Source organism: Callithrix jacchus, chromosome 9 (genome assembly GCF_049354715.1).
Source record: "Callithrix jacchus isolate 240 chromosome 9, calJac240_pri, whole genome shotgun sequence".
In the NCBI taxonomy this organism is placed as follows: Eukaryota; Metazoa; Chordata; class Mammalia; order Primates; family Cebidae; genus Callithrix; species Callithrix jacchus.
In genome coordinates, this window is record NC_133510.1 from 102,724,303 (window position 1) to 102,748,896 (window position 24,594).

The window sequence follows — 24,594 nt, forward strand, 5'->3', positions numbered from 1 at the left end:
CTTAAAGAAAAGAGATTCCAACCAAGAATTTAATATCCTGCCATATTAAGCTTCATAAGCAAAAAAAGAAAAATAATAAATAAAACTTCTTCCAGATGAGCAAGCACTAATGGAATTTGTTACCAGTAGACCAGCCTTACAAGAGATCCTTAAGGAAATTCTAAACACAGAAATGAAAGAAAAATACCTGCTACCACAAAGGCACACTATGGTATATAGTCTTTAAACCCTAAAAAGCAAACATACAATAGAAACTACAAAGCAACCAGTTAATTACTTCACAATAAGATCTAAACCTCACCTAAAAATATTAGTATTAAATACATATTGTCTAAATATCCCCACTTAAAAGTCACAGAGAGGCAAATTGGATTTAAAAAAACAAGACCCATCTGTCTGCTGTCTTCAAGAGAGACATCTTACATAAAACCATACTCATAAGCTCAAAGTAAAGGGTTAGAGCAAGATCTACCATGCAAACAGAAAACAAAAAAAAGCAGGGGTCGCTACCCTTGTATCACATTAAAAAGACTTTAAACCAACAGTAGAAAAGGAGAAAGAAGTGTCTTACATGATGATAAAGGGTTCAATTAATGAGAAGACTTGACTATTCTAAATATATATACACCTAACACTGGAGCATCCAGATTCATAAAGCAAGTATTTAGAGCTACAAAAAGACTTAGACAGCCACACAAATAAAATAGTGGAGGACTTCAACATCCCACTGACAGCAATAGACAGATCATTGAGGCAGAAAACTAACAAAGAAATTCTAGACTTCAATTTGACATTGGACCAATTGAATCTAATATACTTCTACAGAATAGTCTTTCTATGAACCACAGAATATACATTCTACCCATCTATACAGGGAGCATACTCCAAGATCAACCACATGCTTAGCCATAAAGCAAGTCACAATAAAAACAAAAATTTGAAACCCTACCAACTATACCTATGGACCAGAGTGGAACAAAAATAGAAACTGTTATCATAATGATCTCTTAAAACCACACAATTACATGAATATTAAACAACTTTCTGCTAAATGACTTTTGGGTAAATAACAAAAAGCTGAAATCAAAAAACTTTTCTGAAATAAAAACAGAGACACAACATACCAAAATCTCTGGGATGCAGCAAACGCACTGCTAATAGGAAAGTTTATAGCGCTAATTGCCTACTTCAAAAAGTTAAAAAGATCCCAAATTAACATGTGATATCACACTAAGAGGAACTAGAAAACAAGAAGAAGCTAACCCCAAAGCTAGCAGAAGAAAAAAAATAACTAAAATCAGAGCAGAGCTAAATGAAATCGAGACCCAGAAATTCATAAAAAGAATCAATAAAATCAAAAATTGTTTTTTAATGGATAAAGAATTCAAAAATATGAATAGACCTCTAGAGAGATTAACAAAAACAAAGAGAAGAACCCAATGAACACAATCAGAAATGACAAAGGTGACATTAGAACTGATCCCACAGAAATACAAAAGATCCTCAGAAACAGTTATGAACACCCCAATGCACATAAACTTGCAAATCTAGAGGAAATTACTAAATTCCTAGAAACACACAACCTCCCAAAATTGAATCAGGAAGAAATTGAAACCCTAAACAGACCAATATCAAGTTCCAAAACTAAATTAGTAAAAGAAAACTTTGACCAGGTATATTCACACCTGAATTCTACCAGACATGCAAAGAAGAACTGGTACCAATTCTACTGAAACTATTCCAAAAAATCAGAGGAAGACTGCTGCCTATCTCTTTCATTGAAACCAGCATCACTGTGATACCAAAACCTGTCAAACACACAATAACAACAACAAAAAAGTAAAACTACAGGCCAATATCCCTGATAAACATAGATGCAAAAATGCCCAACAAAATACCAGCCAACTGAATTCACCTGCACATCAAAAAAGCATTTTACTATGATCACACAGGTGTCATTCCTGAGAATCAAAGTTGGCTCAATATATACAAATCAATAAATGTAATTCACCACACAAACAGAATTAAAGACAGAAACCATATGATCATCTCAGTAGATGCAGAAAAAGCATTTAATAAAATCCAACATTCCTTAGTGATTAAAAAAAATCCATCAAAAAACTAGGCATCAAAAGAACCTACCTTAAAATAAGAGTCATCTATAACAAACCCACAGCTAACATCATTCTGAACAAGGAAAAAATTGAAGCATTTTCCTTGAGAACTGGAATTAGATCAATAATGCTCACTCTCACTACTCCTGTTCAACACAGTGCTGGATGACCTAGCCAGAGAAATCAGGCAAGAGAAAGAAATAAAAGGCACCCAAATAGGAAAAGAGATCAAACTCTCTTCTTACTGATATGATCCTGTACCTCGAATACCCTGAAGGCTCATGGAACTGGTAAACAATGTCAATAAAGTTTCAGGATATGAAATTAATATATAAAATATAATAGCATTTCTATAAACCAATGACATTTGGCTCTTATTTGAGAGCCAAGTCAATAATGCCTTCCCTTTTACTATGGCCACCAAAAAATAAAATATCTAAGAATACATCTAACCAAGGAGGTGAAAGATCTCTTTCAGGAGAACTATAAAACATGGCTGAAAGAAATCATAGATGACACAAACAAATAAACAAAAACATTCGATGCTCATGAATTGGAAGAATCAATATCATTAAAATGTCCACGTTGCCCAAAGCAATCTACATTTTCAGTGTGATTTCTACCAAACTACCAACATTATTTTTACACAGAACTAGAAAAAACTATTCTAAAATTCATATGGAACCAAAAATGCGGGTGAATAGACAAAGCAATCCTAAGGAAAAAAAACAAAGTTAGAGACCTCATATTACCCAACTTCAAACCCATAGTAAAGCCACACATCTACAGTCATTTGATTCTTGACAAAGTCAACAAAAATAAGCAAGGAGGAAAGGACCTGTTATTCAACAAATGGTGCTGGAAAAATTGGCTAGCCATATGCAGAAGATTGAAACTGGACTCTTACCTTTCACCATATACACAGATTAACCCAAGGTGGATTAAAAACTTAAATATAAGACTTTTAATTGTAAAAATCCTAGAAGAAAAGCTGGGAAACACCCTTTTAGACATCCACCTTGACTAAGAGTTTATGGCCATGTTTTCAAAAGCAAGTGCAACAAAAACAAAAATTGACAATTGAGACTTAATTAAAGAGCTTCTGCAGAGCAAAAGAAACAATCAACAGAGTGAACAGAAAACCTACAGAATGGGAGAAAATATTCACAAACTATGCCTTCTGACAAAGGACTAATATCTAGAATCTATCAGGAACTTAAATCAACAAGCAAAAAGCAAATAACACCATTAAAAAGTAGGCAAAGGACATGAACAGACACTTCTGAAAGGAATGTATACAAGTAGCCAACAAACATAAAAAACAAAGCACAACATCACTAATCATCAGAGAAATGCAAATCAAAGCCACGATAATATACTATCTCATACCAGTCAGAATGGCTATTGTTAGAAAGTAAAAAAAATAGAAGTTAATGAGGCTGAGGAATAAAGGGAATGCTTACACACTGTATGAATGTTAATTACTTCTGCCATTGTGGAAAATAGTCTGGAGATTTCTCAAAGAACTAAAACTAGAGCTACCATTCAACCCAATAATCCTATTATTGGGTATATATCAAAAGAAAAATAAATTGTTCGACCAAAAAGAAACCTGAGCTCATATGTTTATCACAGCACTATTCACTATATAAAAACATGAAATCAACCCAGGTGCCCATCAATAGTGAATTTGGTAAATAAATGTGATACATCCACACCATGGGATACTATGCAGCCATAGAAAAAAAAAAGAATAAAATCATGTTCTTTGTAGCAACATGAATGCAGCTGGAAGTCATTATTCTAAGCAAATTAATGCAGAAACTGAAAACCAGATGTCACCTGTTTTCATAAAGTGGGAGTTAAATAATGGGTACACATGAACACAAAAATGGGAACATCAGACACTGGGGAGGGAAGGAGAGAGGTGGGCAAAGGCTGAAAAACTTCTTTTCGGTTGCTATGTTTACTATCTGGGTATATAGTTTTATATATATACATATATAAAAATAAATTTATAAAACATTTATTTTTAAAAGTTTAAAAAAACACTTTTACATAGCATTTATCACTATCAAGTCTCCTCGCTTATTTCTTTAGTTGCTATTGTTTGTCTCCACTATTAGAATGCAAAATTTATATCATAACATCCCTCCTACTTAAAACAGTATTGGACACATAGCAAGAAAACAATAAACACATATTAAAGGAATAACAACTGAAGAAAGGGAGTGATAAGAATAGTAGCTGTCCATGACACAAATGCTGTCTTAAAAAAGAAGCATAGTTGATTTCCAGTCTTACCACCTTCATGATAACAATGCAGCTGTGTAAATTAATATATGCAAATAAACATAAATACTTCTGGGAAAAGTCAAGAAGAAAATGTTCATAGGAGAGGATGAGAATATAGAGGTTTTGCTTATCACAGAGAGTCGTGAGTAAGAAAATAATGGAAATTGAGTCCAATGAGAGTAATAAAAGGGTAATGATAGTAGAGAATTGGTTTCTAGTGGTGGCTGAGGTATAATAGGATTAGTCCAGAAAGCCTCTTTGTGGAACATGGGCACTTGGTTCTAAGCTTTGGTCTGCCACACATCAGGCAGCTTCTTACTCAGATAGCCACCCCAAGGAATGGCTGAAATTAGGGCATTTGTGATCATCAACTAAAAGATATCTAAATCTTTCTATAAGATGTATGAGACTACTACCTTGACTATATGGTGATCTGTTTCCTTCTATATCAAAATGAAATGCTCTAACCTAAGAAAAACAGGTTACATTAAGAACTGAAATATATATTTTTTACTTTTCTGAGCTAAATATATGTTGCCAAAACACAAAACAATTTAAGAGCAAATTACAAATTTAATTATTATAAAACAACCAGCTCCTAAAATAACACCTTTTCTATATATTTTTTATTGACAAATATAATAAAGGTCCACCACTGTCATGAAAAATGGTACATCAAAGGTGTTTAACATTCTGTAATTTATTCTCCACATCCAGGTGACAATGACAAATTGCTCAAGTTCCCTCCTTGTTTTCGCATCATCACTACATGTTTGAAAAATCGATATATCACTTGCAGCCAAGGATTACAAATGGAGCCCATATCCTTTCACTTTGTTTTTTCTTTCCCCCTCTATCATACCATTTCCCTCTCATCATTGCTTACCTATTATTTTTTCCATCTTTACTTGTTCTCTCCCTGAGACCACATTTCATCTTCTTCATGACAACTCCAATTTCTTATCTCACATTTAACAAGAAGCAATTCTTTACCCACCTTTACAATAGGCCAAGCTCCTAGCCAGGATGATGCCACAGGGCCCAACTGGCACACATCAGAGCAAATGGAAAACCATGCTGGGAATCTAGGCTTTGGCAAGGAGCAGGATATGAGGGAAGAGGCATATGAAAAAGAAGATCATGGACAGGGCCTGAGCAGCACTGGACTGCAGGGTCACACAGAAGGGTGAGGTGCATTATTATCCTGAGGTATATAAACACACCAGAAATAAAGAACAAGGTTGGTGATGTCTTTCGTCTTTTTATGATTGTTTCTCCCTTCTACTATAAATATGCACTGGCCATTTATAGGATATAATAAGATAATAGATACCACTTTCCCTTTGTTCTCACAAATTCCCTATTAATCCCCAATAATTTTACTTATTTTTGGAATGTTAGAGTCTGATAAGAAGAACAAAATTTCAGTTTGGCCACAGACTCAAAGAAAGAAATAGGACTCCTTGAAGTTCATTTGAAATAAATATAGCTTTATTTTTGCTGCTATAGCAACTATAAAATAGATGAAATATTTATTGACATATGCAGAAAACAACATAACATTTTGTTAATACACAATTGAGATGTTATTTACCTTTTACAGTTACTAATTAATAGGTTATTAGTCATTTTTAGAAAATGTATATGACAGAGTGGTAATTAAAACAAAAAGAAATTGAATGCATTCGTAAGCTATAATAAAGGCTAATGTTTATTATGTGCTACATTTTCTGCTAGGCACTTGACATTTATCAATTCATTTAATCCTCACAAAACAATGTAGTGTTGGAATTATCCTCATTTTACAGATGGGGAAATGGAGGGCAATTCAGAGAGACTGAGTATATTGTTAATAAGTGATAAAGTCAAAATTAGTACCCAGACTGCCAAAGAACTCACATTTGCCAAAAAGCAAAAGTGCTTTTCACACTATTTCGGCATATCTTCCTACAAGGTCACCAAAGGAAACGTCAGAATTCAACAAACATAGCCTGAGGGCCTGCTGCATGCAATGCACACAGCAGAGACGGCAGAGATCATAAACAGTTGTCAGACACAAATGTTACCATCTAAAAGAAGAGATAAAACATGTATATAAATAGCTATAATAATAGGCAGAAAGCCACAGTTATCAAAAATAATTTTTTTGCATGTTAAGAGAAAGGGGGTTATTTTTGGTGGAGAGGATTAAACAAGACTTTAGGAATAAAATAGTATTTGAGTTGGATCTTACAGTGTATAAAATTAATGGTTTTGTACCAACTACTTGCTCACTGACATTTGGAAGAAGTACCTGTCTCACATTCCATAAAGAATGTACAGTCATGCATCACCTGAGGATGGTGATACATTTTTTGAGAAATGTATCATTAGGTGATTTATTCATAGAGTACACTTACACAAACCTAAATGGTACAGCCTACTACACACTTACCCTATAGAGTATAGCCTATTGCTCCTAGGCTACAAACCTGCATAGAATGTTACTATACTGAGTACTGTAGATAGTTGTCTACAGTGTTAACCACTTGTATATGGAAACATGGAAAAGGTGCAGTAAAAATACAGCATTATAACCTTAGGAGCCCATCATCATATACATAGTACTCCATTGACTGAAATGTCATTAGGCAGTTTCTGACCACATCTCATTTAGAAACTGGTTTCTGTGGCTCACGCTTGTAATCCCAGCACTTTGGGAGGCCAAGGCGGGTGGATCACAAGGTCAAGAGATCGAGACCATCCTGGTCAACGTGGTGAAACCCTGTCTTTACTAAAAATACAAAAAATTAGCTGGGCATGGTGCCGCGTGCCTGTAATCCCAGCTACTTAGGAGGCTGAGGCAGGTGAATTGCCTGAACCCAGGAAGCAGAGGTTGTGGTGAGCCGAGCTCGCGCCATTGCACTCCAGCCTGGGTAACAAGAGCGAAACTCCATCTCAAAAAAAAAAAAAAAAGAAAAAAGAAATTGGTTTCTAAAAATCCAGAGTGGTTCTATACCAACCCTAATGTGGTTTCAGTTTCTAAGAACTATGTTTAACATCTTAAAAAAAATATCTGTGACATTTTGAGCTTTGAACTTAAAAGTTTGAAAACTTGCAATCTAGATCTGATTACATGTGAAAAATACTCTTTAAATTATTGTTCACTGGCTTGTTGCCTTTTTTCTTTCATTTTTCTGTACAAGATAAAACATTTTCCCACCTGAAAATATTTCCAAATAGACCCTTATTGCCTTAATCTGTTCTATGCTGCTATTAATATAACAGAATACTTCAGACTGGGTAATTTATTAAAAAATTAGAGATTTATTTGGCTCACAGTTCTGGGGGATGGGAGGTCCAAAGTCAAGTGGTCCACATCTTGTGAGGGCCTTTTTGCTGTGTTATCCCATAACAGAAAGCATCACGTGGAGAGAACAAGAGCAGAGGGAGCCAAATTTATGTTTTATCAGGAACCTATCCCTGCAATAATAGCATTAATCCATTCATGAGGGCAGAGCTCTTGTAACCTAATCACTGCTTAATGGTCCCACCTCTTAATACTTAATGGGTGGGACATTCAAATCATAGTAGATATTGATGTGGATCTTATCATCAGTATTAGGATTCCAATTTCTTTATTTTGTAGACCTGATGTCAGCAAACTTCAACAAAAATCCAGCCTACCTGAGATCTTATTGAAACACAACTATTACCTATGGCTCATGCTACAATAGCAGAACTGAGCAATCTGTCAGAGGCCATATGGCACTCAAAACCCAAAATATCTAACCCTTTACAGAGTTTCAGACCTTTGCCATGGACCATCCATTCACTCAACAAGTATTTATTAAGAAATTATAAGGGTAGGTGGCTGGTAGATAGCTAGTATAGGTTGTTGGCTGAAAAACTGTAGCCTCATTAAACCAAGTTAAAAGTTAGTTCATACTGAATTGCATTCTTCAATATAATTAATCATCACATATGAGAAAAAAACATGAACAACTTTTGCTGTGGAAGAATTGTACTAAGCTACTTGGAATGTAATATCACTAGGAGGTACTCTATTGTTACTTATACTACTGGGTAGCACTTATTGAGCATTTATTGCATGCACAACACTATTATAAACACTTAATATAAATAATATATGTCATTTATTCCTCACTACATCTCTAGGATGTAAGTACATGTCTATCCTCACTTTACAAATGACAAAATTAAGACTCAAAAAAATTTCTGAGGTCCCACAGCTTGTATTTGTTAAAGCTGGGACTTTATAGAAGATGATTTCATTCCTGGAGATATTAAAATAAGAGAGTGGATAACTTATTAAAAGAATAATGGTGTGCATTTTTAAGGGACAGCTACCATTTATTGAGAGCCTAGTATGGTTCTGGCATTATGCTATGTGCTTTAAAAACATTCTCTAATTATATCAACCCTTCGAGGTAGATATAAGTTCCTGTTTTTATAGGTGATGAAAAAAATAATAGGGTATATGACTGACAAAAGGTACATACCTTGTAAGTTGCAAAACTAAGGTTAAAATTTAGATCTACCTGACTTGTTCCATAATACATGCTAAATTCCATTTTTTAAAAGAAATCCTAGGTGTATTTTTCTAATTCATGAAATAAACTGCACTTACAAATGAAAGCAACAGCTGAACAATGAAATATCAGATAGGGCAAGTAATGAAAATATAACCTACACAACTAAAATAGCAGAAAAAATATGGAAATATGAAACATTTATATATATAAACACAGAATTCATTCCTAATGGTAGCTAGGATTCAACCCAGGATAAGCTACAATAGAAATTGCTGAAGACACTAAAATAACTAGAAACCTCATTAATCCATCCTCTAATAAAAACATTGATGCATTTTGACACTTGGAAGATACCTCTGTTGTAAGCAGTTATCCCTTTTTCCATTGGAGAAGGGGACTGGTCAACCCATTTCCTTATTTTTGCTAAAGAAACACCTAAAGATACAAGTGTGAACAATAGCCTTCTCTTAGATATGATTGAATAATAAAGAAAAAAAGAAGGGACCCTGGGCTTTAGGACCAAAGAGACCTGGGCTGGAATATTTACCTCTGCTACTTTATAACTGTCACCACAACAAGCTAATTGACTTCTCTGCAACTGAGTTTTCTCATTTAAAAGGATGCTTATGAGAGATGCTGTAGAAGAGCATCAGGCATGCCCTCTTAAAACATCTGAGGGAATTATTATTCTTTCAGTTGTAATCACATTTCTCAAGGAAGATCTTCAAGAGAAAATATTTTCTCACTTATTCCCTTACCTAAGAACTAGTAATTTGCATATAAACTCCATATGTCCTTTTGCTTTGAAAGAGGTGGGAAGAAATATTTGTCGTGGACCTACTATGTATAAATGGATCAATAGATGCTTAAAAAAATTGTAGAGCATTTCAGTACTGAAAAGGGCTTACAGAAATGCTTAGTTGGAAAGCTGATGTGTGTTTAGTTCTTGGCAATCACACTAGTTTCAGTATGCTGCAAGGGAGAGTAACAGGAGCCAGACTCACTGTGTGATGCTCTGCATTGCCTTGGAACTCTACAGCATGTCCTCACCAGTAAGAAGGCTATCACCAGTTCTGGCCCCTGGACGTTTGATACGGTTTGGCTGTGTTCCCACCCAACACAGCCATCTTGAATTGTAGCTCTCATAATTCCCACGTCATGGGAGGGACCCAGTGGGAGGTAATTGAATCATGGGGGCAGGTCTTTCTCGTGGTGTTCTCCTGACAGTTAATAAGTCTCAGGATATCTGATGGTCTTATAAAGGGGAGTTACCCTGTACCTGCTCTTTTGCCTGACATCATATAAGACATGATTTTCCTCCTCATTCACCTTCTGCCATGACAGTGAGGCCTACTATGTGGAACTGAGTCAATGAAACCTCTTTCCTTTATAAATTCCCCAGTTTCAGGTATTCTGTTATAACTAACAGAAAATAAACAAATAAAGAAAATTGGTATCAAGAAGTGGAGTGTTGCTGATAATGAATAACTAAAATTGTGGAAGCAGCTTTGGAAGGTAATGGGCAAAGGCTGAAAGAATTTGGAGGAGCAGGATAGGAGAAGCCTAGATTCTGGCGAGGGCTTAGAAGACAAGACAACTAGGGAAAGATTGTAATTCCTTAGAGACTGGTTAAGTAGTCATGACAAGAGTGCTGATAGAAATATGCACAGTAAAGGCCATTCTGACGAGGTTTCAAATGTAACTGAGGAACAGGGGATTGGAAAGCAGAGCAAACGTCATTCTTGTCATAAATGGGCAAAGAACTTGGCTGAACTATGTTCACGCTGAGGGTTTTGGGGAAGACAGAACTTGACAGTGATAAATGAACTGGAGTATCTGGCAGAAGAAATTTTTTTTTTTTTTTTTTTTTTTAGGCAGAAGAAATTTCTAAGCAAAACATAAAAGGAGCTGCATGGTTACTTTTGGCTGCTTACACTGAGAATTGGAAGCAAATAAATAATTTAAATACAGAATTTATAATCAAAAGAGAAGCAGAATGGAAAGATTTGGAAAATGTTCAGCCTAATCACATAAAGAATGAAAAATTGTGTTCAGGAGAGGAAACTAAGGGTGTAGCCCAGTGACTACTTGCAAAAGAGATTACTACACATAGAAGGGAGCCAGATACTATTCCTCAAGACAATGGAAGAAAGACCCTGAAAGGATTTCAGAAATCTTCAAGACTCTCCCATCACAGGCCCAAAGGCTGAGGTGAGTAGAGTGGTTTCACGGGACAGGGCTGGAATGTGCTCCACAGGCTCATTGCCCAGGGCCAACTTGTGATTTTGCTCCCCAAACCCCTGCACGGTGCTCCATGGCTCAAGTGGCCCCAGGTACAGATCATGTCACAGTTCCTTATGGTAAAAATCATAAACCATAGCAACATCCACATAATGCCAATTCTGTAGGCTTACAGAAAACAAGAGCTGTAAAGGTTTGGCAGCCTCTACCCAGATTTCAAAGAATGTCATCAAAAGCCTGGGGGCTCAGGCAGAGACCTGTAACAGGAAAGGAGTGACCACAGAGAGCCCCACGAGAGCAACAAAAAGTGGAAATGTGCGGTTGAAGCTGCTACAGAGAATCCCCGCTGCATAGGGCAGTGCTAGTGGAGCCATAAGAGCAGAACCACCAACAAAACACCGGAACTATACAACTTCCAGCATACAGTCCTAGCTGGGGAGAGGTGAAGCATGAGCTAAGCCCAGGAAAGCCACAAAGGCCAAGGCCTTGGGGACTTAACGCCCACATCAGCTTGTGCAGAATGCCAGTCATGGAGTCCAAAGAGATTATTCCTCACCCTTAAGATTTAATGTCGGTCTGCCCTCCTGGGTTTCAGACGAGTTTGGGGCCTGTTACTCCTTTCTTTGGGCCTGTTTCTTCCTTTTTGAATGGAAATGTCTACCCTATGCTTGTGTAACACCACTGTATCTTGAAAGTAGGTAGCTTGTTTTGATATCATAGACTCAGAGATGAGACTATGAATTTTGGACATTCAGGTTGGTGCCAGAACAAGTTAAGAATTTGGGGCTATGATGTGGAATAAGTGGATTTTTATGTGAGAATGACATGAGTTTTGGAGGGCTAGAAGCAAAATACTATGGTTTCAATATTTTCCAATTTCAAAACTCATGTTGAAATTTAATCTCCAATGTGGCAGTATTGAGAGAAGAGGCATTTAACAGGTGTTGGATCATAAGAGCAGAGCCCTCATGAATGGATTAATACACTCATCAATTAACAGATGAATGAGTTAATGGATTAATGGGTTATCATGAGAGTTTTTGGACTGGTGGCTTTATAAGAAGAGGACAAGAGACCTGAGAGAGCACATTCAGCCCCCTTACCATGTGACACCCTGCACTGCCCTGAAATGCTACAGAGTTATCACCAGCAAAAAGGCTCTCACCAGGTGCAATCCCTTGACTTGGACTTCTCAGCCTCCAGAACTATAAAAAATATATTACCTCTCTTTACAAATCACCCAGTTTCAGGTATTCTGATGTAAGCAACAGAAAATAGACTAATATATCTACTTAACAGCATAAAAAGAGACTTGTAAACAGAAATTTATACCATGTCACTGAGCAAAATATTAAATGTTGCAAAATGCTAATTTTCTTCTAAATCTCTAAATTTTCTATTCTTCCAATCAAAATCTCAATAGGGAAAATCTAAAACTGTAAAACTCTTAGAAGGAAACTATTCCAAACAATATAAAAAGAGGGAATCCTCTCTAACTCATTTTATAAGACCAACATCATCCTGATACCAAAACCTGGCAGAGACACAACTAAAAAAAAAAAAATCAGGCCAATATCCATGATGAACACTGATGAAAAAATCCTCAATAAAATACTGGCAAACTGAACCCAACAGCACATCAAAAAGTTTATCAATCACAATCAAGTTGGCTTCATCCCTGGGATGCAAGGCTAGTTCAACATACGCAAGTCCATAAATGTAATCCATCACATAAAGAGAACCAAAGACAAAAACCGCATGATTATCTCAACAGATTCAGAGAAGTCCTTTGATAAAATTCCACAGTCCTTTATGCTAGAAATTCTCCATAAACTAGGTGTTAATAGAATGTATCTCAAAATAATAAGAGCTATTTATGACCAACCTGCAGCCAATATCATACTGAATGGGCAAAAACTGGAAGCATTCCCTTTGAAAACTGGCACAAGACAAGGATGCCCTCTCTCACCACTCCTATTCTACATACTATTGGAAGTTCTGGCCAGGGCAATCAGGCAAGGAAAAGAAATAAAGGGCATTTAATTAGGAAAAGAGGAAGTCAAATTGTCTCTATTTGCAAATGACATGATTATATATTTAGAAGACCCCATTGTCTCAGCCCAAAATCTCCTTAAGCTGGTAAGCAACTTCAACAAAGTCTCAGGATACAAAATCAATGTGCAAAAATCACAAGCATTCCTATACACCAATAACAGGCAAACAGAGAGCCAAATTATGGGTGAACTATCATTCACAATGGCTATAGGATAAAATACATAGGAATACAACTAACAAGGGAGGTGAAGGACTTCTTCAAAGAGAACTACAAACCACTGCTCAAGGAAATAAGAAAGGACACAAACAAATGGAAAAACATTCCATGCTCATGGTTAGGGAGAATCAATATCATGAAAATGGCCATACTACCCAAAGTAATCTACAGATTCAATGCTATCCCCATCAAGCTACCATTGACTTTCTTCACAGAATTGGAAAAAAAAACGCCTTAATTTTATATGGAACAAAAAAAGAGCCCATATAGCCAAGATAATTCTAAGCAAAAAAAAAAAAAAAAAGCTGGAGGCATCATGCTACCTGAATTTAAATTATAGCACAAGGCTACAGTAATCAAAACAGTATGGTATGGATACCAAAACAGAGATATAGACCAATAGAAAAGAACAGAGGCCTCAGAAATAACCCCACACATCTACACCTATCTGATCTTTGACAACCCTGACAAAAACAAGCAATGGGGAAGATTCCTGATTTAGTAAATGGAGTTGGGAAAACTGGCCAGCCATAGGGAGAAAGCTGAAACTGGATCCCTTCCTTACACCATATATGAAAATTAACTTCATATGGATTAAAGATTTAAAAATAAGACCTATAAAAACCCTGTAAGAAAACCTAAGAAATATCTTTCAGGACATAGGCGTGGTCAAGGCCTTCATGACCAAACCACTAAAAGCAATTGCAACAAAAGCCAAAATAGACAAACAGGATCTAATTAAACTAAAGAGCTTCTGCACAGCAAAAGAAACTATTATTAGAGTGAATCAGCAACCAACAGAATGGGAAAAAAATTTTGTAATCTACCCATCTCATAAAGGGCTAATATCCAGAATCTACAAAGAACTTAAACCAATTTACAAGAAAAAACCAAACAACTCCATCCAAAAGTAGCCAAAGGATATGAACAGACACTTCTCAAAAGAAGACATTTATGTAGCCATCAAACATATTTTAAAAAGATCATCATCACTGTTCATTAGAGAAATGCAAATCAAAACCACATTGAGATATCACCTCATGCCAGTTAGAATGGCGATCATCAAAAAATCTGAAGACAACAGATGCTGGAGAGGATGTGGAGAAATAGGAATGCTTTTACACTGTTGGTGGGAGTGCAAATTAGTTCAATCATCATGGAATACAGTGTGGTGATTCCTCAAAGACCTCGAACCAGAAATATCATTTGACCCAGCAATCCCATTACTAGGTATATACCCAAAGGAGTATAAATCATTCTATTATAAAGACACATGCACACGTATGTTTATTGCGGCACTGTTCACAGTAGCAAAGACTTGGAACCAACCAAATGCCCATCAGTGATACCCTGGATAAAGAAAATGTGGTACATATATACCATAAATGAGTTCATGTCCTTTGCCAGGACATGGATAAAGCTGAAACCATCATTCTCAGCAAACTGAAACAGGAACAGAAAACCAAACACCACGTGTTCTCACTTATGAGAAGGTGTTAAACAATGAGAACACTTGGACACAGGGAGGGGAACATCACACATTGAGGCCTGTTGGGGGATGGCAGTCTAAGGGATGGAGAGCAGGGAGTAGGGGTATAGGGGAGTCATAGCATTAGGAGAAATACCTAATGTAGATGACAGGGAGACGGATGAAGGAAACCACACATACCCACATAACAAGACAGTACGTTCTACACATGTACCTCAGAACTCAAAGTATATTTTTAAAAATCCAGTAATTTTACTGTTTTGGTGTGCATCCAAAAAAAGTAAAAGCAGAATCTCAAAGAGATATTTCCAAACCCATATTATAGAAGCATTTTTTACAACAGCCAAAAGGTGGAGGCAATCTGTGTTATTGACAAATGAATGAAAAAAATATGGTATATATACACAATGGAATATTATTCAGCCTTAAAAAGAAAAATCATGTCATATGTTACAACAGAGATGAATCTTGAGAACATTATGCTAAGAGAAATAAGCCAATCACAAAAAAACAAATATTATATGATTCCACTTATTTGAGGTATCTAAAGTAGTCAAATTCATAGAAATAAGTAGAATGGTGGTTGCCACTGGGAGATGGGGGAGGAATAAATAGAAAGTTTTGTTTAATGGGCACAGACTTTTATAATTCCATAATAAAAAAGCTTTGGAGATTGATTAGATAATAATGTGAATACACTTACCACTATTGAACTGTACACTTTAAAATGGTTAATATGGAAAATTCTATGTTATGTGTATCTAAACAATTTTTTAATGTTCAATAGGGTAATTATGCAAACATAACATTTAAAATCAAGAGGAAACTGGATCATTCAATAAATGACGCTAGAAAAACTGATCACTAATTTGGGGGTAGGGAGGAACCACAGATAAATTAAAAGTCAAAAAATAAAAATATATAAAGAAAATAGGATAAAATATTTTTTATAATTATGGGGCTGGTCAAGGCCAGCCTAAAAAAGATATGAAATCCAGAAGCTTTAAGTAATTACACAGCTAGAACACTTCATAAAAATTAAAACTTTTATACCATAAATATATATATATTTATGCAATTCTCTCTCTCTCTCTATATATATATAGAGAGAGAGACCAAGAAACAAACTGGAAACATACTTTTAAAATATTTTTAAAAGGCAGCGCTTGTTTTTTTCAGTCAATTCTTGCTTTCACAGTAATTTTATTCAATAAAGTCACCATTAGCACCAAATTAGTAAATACTAAATCACTGCTCCTAAGAGAATGCAGGTTTAGGTTCCTGGAGCCTCAGGTCACTATATTTTTATCAACTGATCAATACAAAATCTTGTTTTGTATATGCTTTAGTTTAAAGACAACTTATTTAACATATATTGTTGATTTATTAACATTGAACTCACAGCCATGATTTCCACACTGTAACTCACGCCTCAATGAAGCTTATCTGAACACAGATTTTCTCAAAACACACATCACTAGTGTTTCTTTTGCCTCATCTAGAAACACTAAAAAGCACTTCAGCACTACACTGAAGGCCATTTTAAACAATGAAATGCCCAAGAAAAACCACAAAAATAAAAAAAAATTAAGTGGTGCTAAATAGAATGTGTAAAGGACACTTGTTTCTTGTTTACAATATGAGAACTGAAACAAGAAGGCAGAATGTTGTCTTGCTGAACTTCAACTGTGACTCAACTGGGAAGGTGCAATTTTTCAATGCTCTGTGCATGTCCAGTGAGAAGAACCATGAGAACAACCAATCATTTATGATTACAAATTTTAGCAAATAAGTGAATTTGCAAATATGGAGTCCACTAGTAATAAGGATTTAATGTTTTAAAATATACTTCAAAATCAATTCTTTCAAAAATATAAGAAAAATAATGTGACTCACATGAGAAAAATACAATTGCCTCATAAACATCTAAAGGGAAACAAAAGCTTCTTCTTACTTATAATCAGAAAAATGTGACTTCAGTCAACAGTGATAAATAATAATTGATGGCCAGGTGCAGTGGCTCACACCTGTAATCCCAGCACTTTGGGAGGCTGAGTCGGGTGGATCATTTTAGGTCAGGAGTTCAAGACCAGCTTGACCAACATGGTGAAACCCTGTCTCTACTAAAAATACAAAAAAAAAAAAAACCCACAAAATTAGCCAGGCATGTTGGTGCATGCCTGCAGTCCCAGCTACTTGGGAGGCTGAGGCAGGAGAATCGCTTTAACCTGGGAGGCAGAGTTTGCTGAGATCATGCCACTGCACTCCAGCATGGGTGACAGAGTGAGACTCTGTCTCAAAAAATAATGATAACTGACATCTCTGATATGGTTTGCCGGTGTCCCCACCAAAATCTCATATTGGATTGTAGTTCCCATAATCCCCATGTGTGATGGCTAATACTGAATGTCAACTTGATTGGACTGTGGGATGCAAAGTACTGATCCTGGGTGTGTCTGTGAGGGTGTTGCCAAAGGAGATTAACATTTGAGTGAGAAGCTAGAAAAGGCAGATCCACCCTGAATCTGAGTGGGCATAATCTAATCAGTTGCCAGTGTGGCTAGGATGAAAGCAGGCAGAAGAATGTGAAAAGACCACACTGGCTTAGCCTCCCAGCCTACATCTTTCTCCCATGCTGGATGTTTCCTGCCCTTGAACATCAGACTTCAAGGTCTTCAGCTCTGGGACTCAGACTGGCGTCCTTGCTCCTCAGCTTGCAGACAGACTATTGTGGGACCTTGTGATCATGTGAGTTTAATACTCCTTAATAAACTCCCCTTTATATATATATTTATATATATACACACATATAATATATATACACATAGATATCATACATATATACATAGAGAGAGACAGATAGAGAGAGACTGAGAGAAAGAGAGAGAGAGAGATAGATAGATCCTATTAGTTCTGTCTCTCTAGAGAACCCTAATACACCATGCATCATGGGAGGGACCTGGTGAGAGGTAATTAAATCAAGGGGGTGGTTACACCCATTCTGCTGTTCTCATGATAGTGAGTGAGTTCTCATGAGATATGATGGTTTATAAGGGTCTTTCCCCCTTCGCTTGTCACTTCTTTCTCCTGCTGCCGTGTAAAGAAGGACCTGTTTATTTCCCCTTCCACCATGAACTAATATATTAAATTGGTACCACAGAGACTGGGGGACTGCTATAATGTGAAAGCGACTTTGGAACTGTGCAACAGGCAGAAATTGGAACAGTTTGGAGGGCTCAGAAGACAGGAAAACATGGGAAATTTGGAACTTCCTAGAGACTTGTTGAATGGTATCGGCCAAAATGTTGATAGTGATATGGACAATGAAGTCCAGGCTGAGGTGGTCTCAGACAGAGATGAGGAAATTGTTGGCAACTGGAATAAAGGTGATTCTTGCTATGCATTAGCAAAGAGATGGGAAGCATTTTGTTTCTGTCCTAGAGATTTGTGGAATGTTGAACCTGAGAGATATGATTTAGGGGATCTGGTGGAAAAAATTTCTAAGTGGCAAAGCATTCAAGAGGAAGGAGAGCATCATAGTTTGGAAAATTTGCAGCCTGATGATGCAGTAAAAGAGAAAAACCCATTTTCTGGGCAGAAATTCAAGCAACTGCAGAAATTTGCATAAGTTATATGGAACCAAATGTTAATCACCAAGACAATTGGGGAAAATGTCTTCACAGCAGCTTCTCCCATAACAGGTCCTGAGGACTAGGAGGGAAAAATGGTTTCCTGAGCTGGGTCCAGGGCCCTCTGCTGTGTGCTGCCTCATGACCTGGTGCCCTGCATCTTACCCACTGCAGCTCTGGCTAAAAGGTGCCAAGGTACAGCTCGAGCCATGGCTTCAGAGGGTGTAAGCCCCAAGCCTTGGCAGTTTCCATGTGGTGTTTGTCCTGCAGGTGCACAGAAGACAAGAATTGAGGTCTGGGAATGTTTGCCTAGATTTCAGAGGATGTATGGCAATGCCTGGATGTCCAAGCAGAAGTTTGCTTGCTGCAGGGGCATAGTCCTCATAAAGAACCTCTGATAGGGCAGTGCAAAAAGGAAATGTGGGATTGGAGCCCCTAAACAGAGTCCCTATTTGGGCACTACCTAGTAGAGATTGTTTAAAAACTTTAAGGTTTAATGACTACTGTAATGGATTTCAGACTTGCATGAGGCCTACAGCCCCTTTGTTTTGGCCAATTTCTCCCATTTGGAACAGGTATATTTACCCAATATCTGTATCCCCACTGTATATAGGAAGTAACTAACTTGCTTTTGATTTTACAGGCCCATAGGCAGAAGAAACTTGCCTTGTCTCAGATGAGACTTTGAACTATGGACTTATGAATTAATGCTAGAATGAGTTAAGATTTTGGGAGTTGTTGGGAAGGAATGATTAGTTTGGAAAACTCGCCTTGTCTCAGATGAGACTTTGGACTGTGGACTTTTGAGTAAATGCTGAAAAGTTAAGACTTTAGGGGACTCTTGGGAAGGCATGATTGGTTTTGAAATGTGAGGACATGAGATTTGGGAGGTATCAGGGGCAGAATGATATCGTCTAGTTGTGTCCCCACCAAAATCTCATCTTGGATTGTCGTTCCCATAATCCCCACATGTCATGGGCAGGACCCAGTTGGAGGCAATTGAAATATGGGGGCAGTTATCCTCATGCTGCTGTTCTTATAAGAGTGAATGAGTTCTCACAAGATATGATGGTTTTATAAGGAGCATCTCCTGCCACCATATGAAGGATGTGTTTGCTTCCCTTCAGTAGTGATTGTAAGTTTCCTGAGGCCTCCTAAGCCCTGCAGAACTGTGAGTCAATTGAACCTCTTTCCTTTATGAATTACCCAGTCTCAGGTAGTTCTTCATAGCAAAGTGAGAACTGACTAGAACAACCAATTAACAAAAATAGCCAGGTGTCGTGGCTCACACCTGCAATTCCAGCACTTTGGTAGGCCAAGTGGGCAGATCACCCGAGGTCAGGAGTTCAAGACCATCCTGGCCAACACAGTGCAACCCCATCTCTACTGAAAATACAAAAATTAGCCAGGAGTGGTGATGAGCACCTACCATCTCAGCTACTTGGGAGGCTGAGACAGAAGAATCACTTGAACCCAGGAGGCAGAAGTTGCAGTGAGCTGAGATTGCAGCACTGCACTCCAGCCTGGGAGATGGAGCAAAATTCCATTTCAAAATAAATAAATAAATTAATTAAAATAAAATAAGTCAGATAAAAATGATCATACAAACAATTCATCCCATACTGTTTTCAGCTGTCCCTACTTTATCCTCCTTGTAGAGCAATTTTGATGATTCAAGACAAGTGAATCGATGTTCTGCACATGTACCCCAAAACCTAAAATGCAATAAAAAAATAAAATTAAATTAAATTAAATTAAAATTAAAAAAATAAAAATAAAAAAATAATTAAAAATAAAATAAAATAAAGACAAGTGAATCGAAAACACCTAAAATAATGTTACTATGGTTTGAGTGTCCCCTCCAAAAGTCATGTTGAAATTTAACTGCGATTTTAATGGTATTAAAAAGTGAGACTATTAAGAGATAATCAGATATGAGGACTTTGCCCTTATGAATAGATGTCAATATTATCAGAGTGTGTTTGCTATGAAAGAATAAGTTCAACCCACTCTCATTCTCTTGACCTCTCTTACCCTATCACCTTCTGCCTTGGGATGATGTAAGAAGAAATCACTTGCCAGATGCCAGCACCTTGATATTAGACTTCCCAGCCTCCAGAACTGTGAGAAGTAAATTTCTTTTCTTTATAAATTGCCCAGTCTGTGTTATTCTGTTATAGCAGCACAAAATGGACTAAGACAGGTACAGACTGAAATGAAAAGTGAATGGATGAATGGGTAGGTAGATGGATGGATGAATGGATCAATGGATAATATGGTTCAATGAGTAAATGAATGGACAGATGCAAGCAATAACTAGCAAACTAGTCTACAGAAACTCATGGTGCCAATAAGGAGTCATTATGACTTTCTACAATATATTTTTACAGAAAATATAAAATTATTAGAAAATTTAAATCTGCTTGTTGCAAATAATTCAAACAATGTGTAAGTATATAAAGCAGGAAGTTAAATTCTCCCATAAATCTTGACTTAGAAATAATCACTATTAGCAGTATAATATATATATACTTCCAGATTTTTTATATAATATATATACTTCAAGATTTGCCAGTGCATACAAACAAACATTATACATATTAGAATGCACTTATTATATGAGGTTGGTTTATACTATATATACTGTTGTTTAACCTGCTGATCTTACCAAAACAGACAACGTGATGTCTCTGGAGGCCACAAACAAAACAGAAAAAAAACAATTTGCATTTTTATAGTAAACAATTTATAGAGAATCTTGCATGAATATTGAAAGGGCTTCATAACAATCCTACAAACAGGAGCTAACCTCCACATTTTAAAGAATAAGAAGTAGACGGTAAGTTACTTGCCCAAGATTTTACAACCAACAAATAACAGTCAATGCAATGACTTTAACTAAATTATAAGGTTCCTCAGAGCAGAAACCATACATAATTCCTATTTTGTATCATTTACAGTACCTGGCATAAAACCTTTATAGTTTAATGAGGGCATGATGTTTATATTGCTTACTGCTTTATGGCATAAAACCTTTATAGCATGATGAGGGTATGATGCTTATATTGCTTACTACTCTATGCCATACATATAACAAATGGTTAATAAACAACTGTGAAACAAATGGATGGAAAGATATATAAAATAATAGAAAATGGGAAGAGATTCTAAGTGATCTAAGATATTTATCAAACCATCATTTATTTAATTTGGACAATAAATAATAAATACATTTAGCAGCTCACCCACTCTGTAAGCATAATACAACATAATAACCAATATAATCAATGTCATTGATATCAATATCAAAATGATATTAACTGAATATAGATAAGAGTGACATCAACAATTACTGATTTCCTCTTTAACAGTGAAATGTCATAGTAAAACATATTGAACAGTAGATACTATATACCCTTATTCTTACTATGAGAAGCAATGCCCTGTTTATTTTTTTAATTTTATATCAAATATTCACATGGAATTTAGTTCAAACACAATAGATATGCAAACTATAAAAGTACAAATAGTCCATAGGAACAATGGGAAAGTATAAATAGTCCATAGAATTGTGAAATTCAAGTGAGACAAGGAATGTTAAGTGCTTATCACTGCACTTGGAATGTGGTAGGTACTCAGTAAGTGTTAGATATTGTTATTAACATCACTATTAACATCATCATTGTTACCATCATTATAAAGCTTTCCTAAAATGATAAAAAGTTGAGGCTTTCCAGTGGGAAAATTATAGTTCATTTATTTTAAAAGTTATAAAGAATAACTGCATAAAATGATAAAAATCTAGATCACACAAATGCTTGATGGGAAAGCTGAAATTCATTTTTCTGTAAATACATGTATGTCCCATCTTCTGCCTAGATGCAGACAACAGGCATATTCTCCTTGAATGAATATATGAGAGATGAAATGTCTACTGACCTAATTTCTACAGCTATTGTATCCATTTCTTATAGCCACTGTAACAAACCACCACAAACTTAGTATTATAACTTAAAACAACAAAAATATATTTTCTAACAGTTATTGGGATCAAAAGTTTAAAATACATTTTACAGGGCTAAAATTAAGGTGTTAGCAGGGCTAGTTACTTCTAGAGGCTCTAAAAGAGAATCTAGGCCAGGCATGGTGGCTCATGTCTGCAATCCCAACACTTTGGGAGGCTGACGGGGCAAATCACCTGAGGTCAGGAGTTCAAGACAAGACAGGGCAACATGATAAAACCCCATCTCTATTAAAAATGCAAAAAATTAGCTGGGCATGGTGGCACATGCCTATAATACCAGCTACCCAGGAGGCTGAGGCAGAAATATAGCTTAAACCCAGGAGGTGGAGGTTGCAGTGAGCTGAGACAGCATCTCAGCAACAGCCTGGGCAACAGAGCAAGACTACATCTCAAATAAATAAATAATGTATATAAATAAAAATAAAAGAGAATCGGATCCTGGACTTTTTCATCTTTATGGGGCCCCCTGCTTTCCTTGGCTCGTAGCCTCTTCCTCCATCTTCAAAGCTAGCAAATTTCTGCTTTCTTCATCATATCACATTATAAGTACCTTCATAATTACATTAGCCACACATTGATAATCCAGGATAATCCTCCATCGTAAGATCCTTTAGTTAACTATATATGTCCCTTTTGTCATATACAGTAACATATTCACAGGTTCTAGATATTATGATGTGGACATTTGGGGAGGAGCATTATGCTGTCTATTACAGTGCATCCTCTGTACACCAAATAATCACATTCATCCACATGTAAAATCCATTCATACCATCTCAACATCGTCATAAATCTTAACCCATTATATAACATCAACTTAAATTCAAAATCTTGAAAACACAAAAGTCCCAAATCTCCTCATATAAACCAAGCATGAGTCAGACTCATCTGTGAATCTGTGAAACTAGAATAAAAAGTTATCTGCTCCTAAAATTCAATAATACGACAAGTGTAGGGAAACAATTATAGATATTCCAACCAAAGAGGGAGAAATAAAAGATAAAAGGGGATTCAACAGACAGAAGCAATTCAGAATTGCAACTGGGTAAATTCCATTATGTTTCAAGGTCTGGAAATAATCCTTTGTAGTTTTCAGCTCTACCCTCTGGGTCCTCAGCCCCACCTTCTGAGTCCTCCTTCCTATTCCATAAAGGTTAACTTATGTTGCAACTCAATAGTTTTATAACTGTATTTCTTGCCTGCAGAATTTCAGGAATCCAAAAGCCTCTTTTGCTTTGTCCTCTGTCCCTTTAAGTTCAAGCTGTCAAAGTCTCTGCTAATAAACCATTCTTGAAAACACTGTGGGTCTCCCATGTATGTCACAAGAATTTCCTGGATAACCCAAACTCTGCATTATAGAAGGTCTCTGCCATATCAGCATAACTCATCTCATCATAATTCAGATTTGCTTAATCTCTTCAAAGAGCCCTCTGTGTGGTTGAATAATCTTAGTTTTTGATCCTACTGAGGCACTAGAAACAAGTTATCTAGCCAGGCTTTTAACTTTCTCTCTAAGTAGAATTCTTGACAGTGAATCTACAAATTGCAGTGTTTTCCCAATCTGGATAGGTTGAGAATGTTCCAACCATCAAGTCCCAGTTTCTTTTTGTTTAAAAGTTCTTCCAGCAATTTATCTCTTTCCTCCTCTCACATTTCAGATAGGCAACAAGAGGAAACCAGGCCTTACCTCTGACACTTTATCTAGAAATCTACTCAGCAAAATATCCAAGTTCATCACCTACTAGATCTGTTTTGTACATAACCATAGAATATAATTCATCTAGACTATCTGCTACCATATAACAAGTATCTCCTTTCCTCCAGTTTTCAATAACATGTTTCTCATTTATTTCTGAGTCCTCACCAGAAGTACCTTTAACATTCATGTTTATTAACATTGTCTCTACAATGTTCTAGGTATTCTCTAAGATCATACAAGTTCTCTCTACCATTTTCCCCACTTTCTTCTGAATGGTCACAGTAGTGACTTTAAAT

The 24,594-nt window shown here is 36.3% G+C and overlaps 1 protein-coding gene across 13 annotated transcripts in view; it reads right to left on the reverse strand.

The window, feature by feature from the left end:
• Positions 1 to 24,594, reverse strand: part of ANKS1B (ankyrin repeat and sterile alpha motif domain containing 1B) — a 1,309,735-nt gene that overhangs the window by 898,681 nt on the left and 386,460 nt on the right. The gene's annotated exons all lie outside the window — the stretch shown is intronic.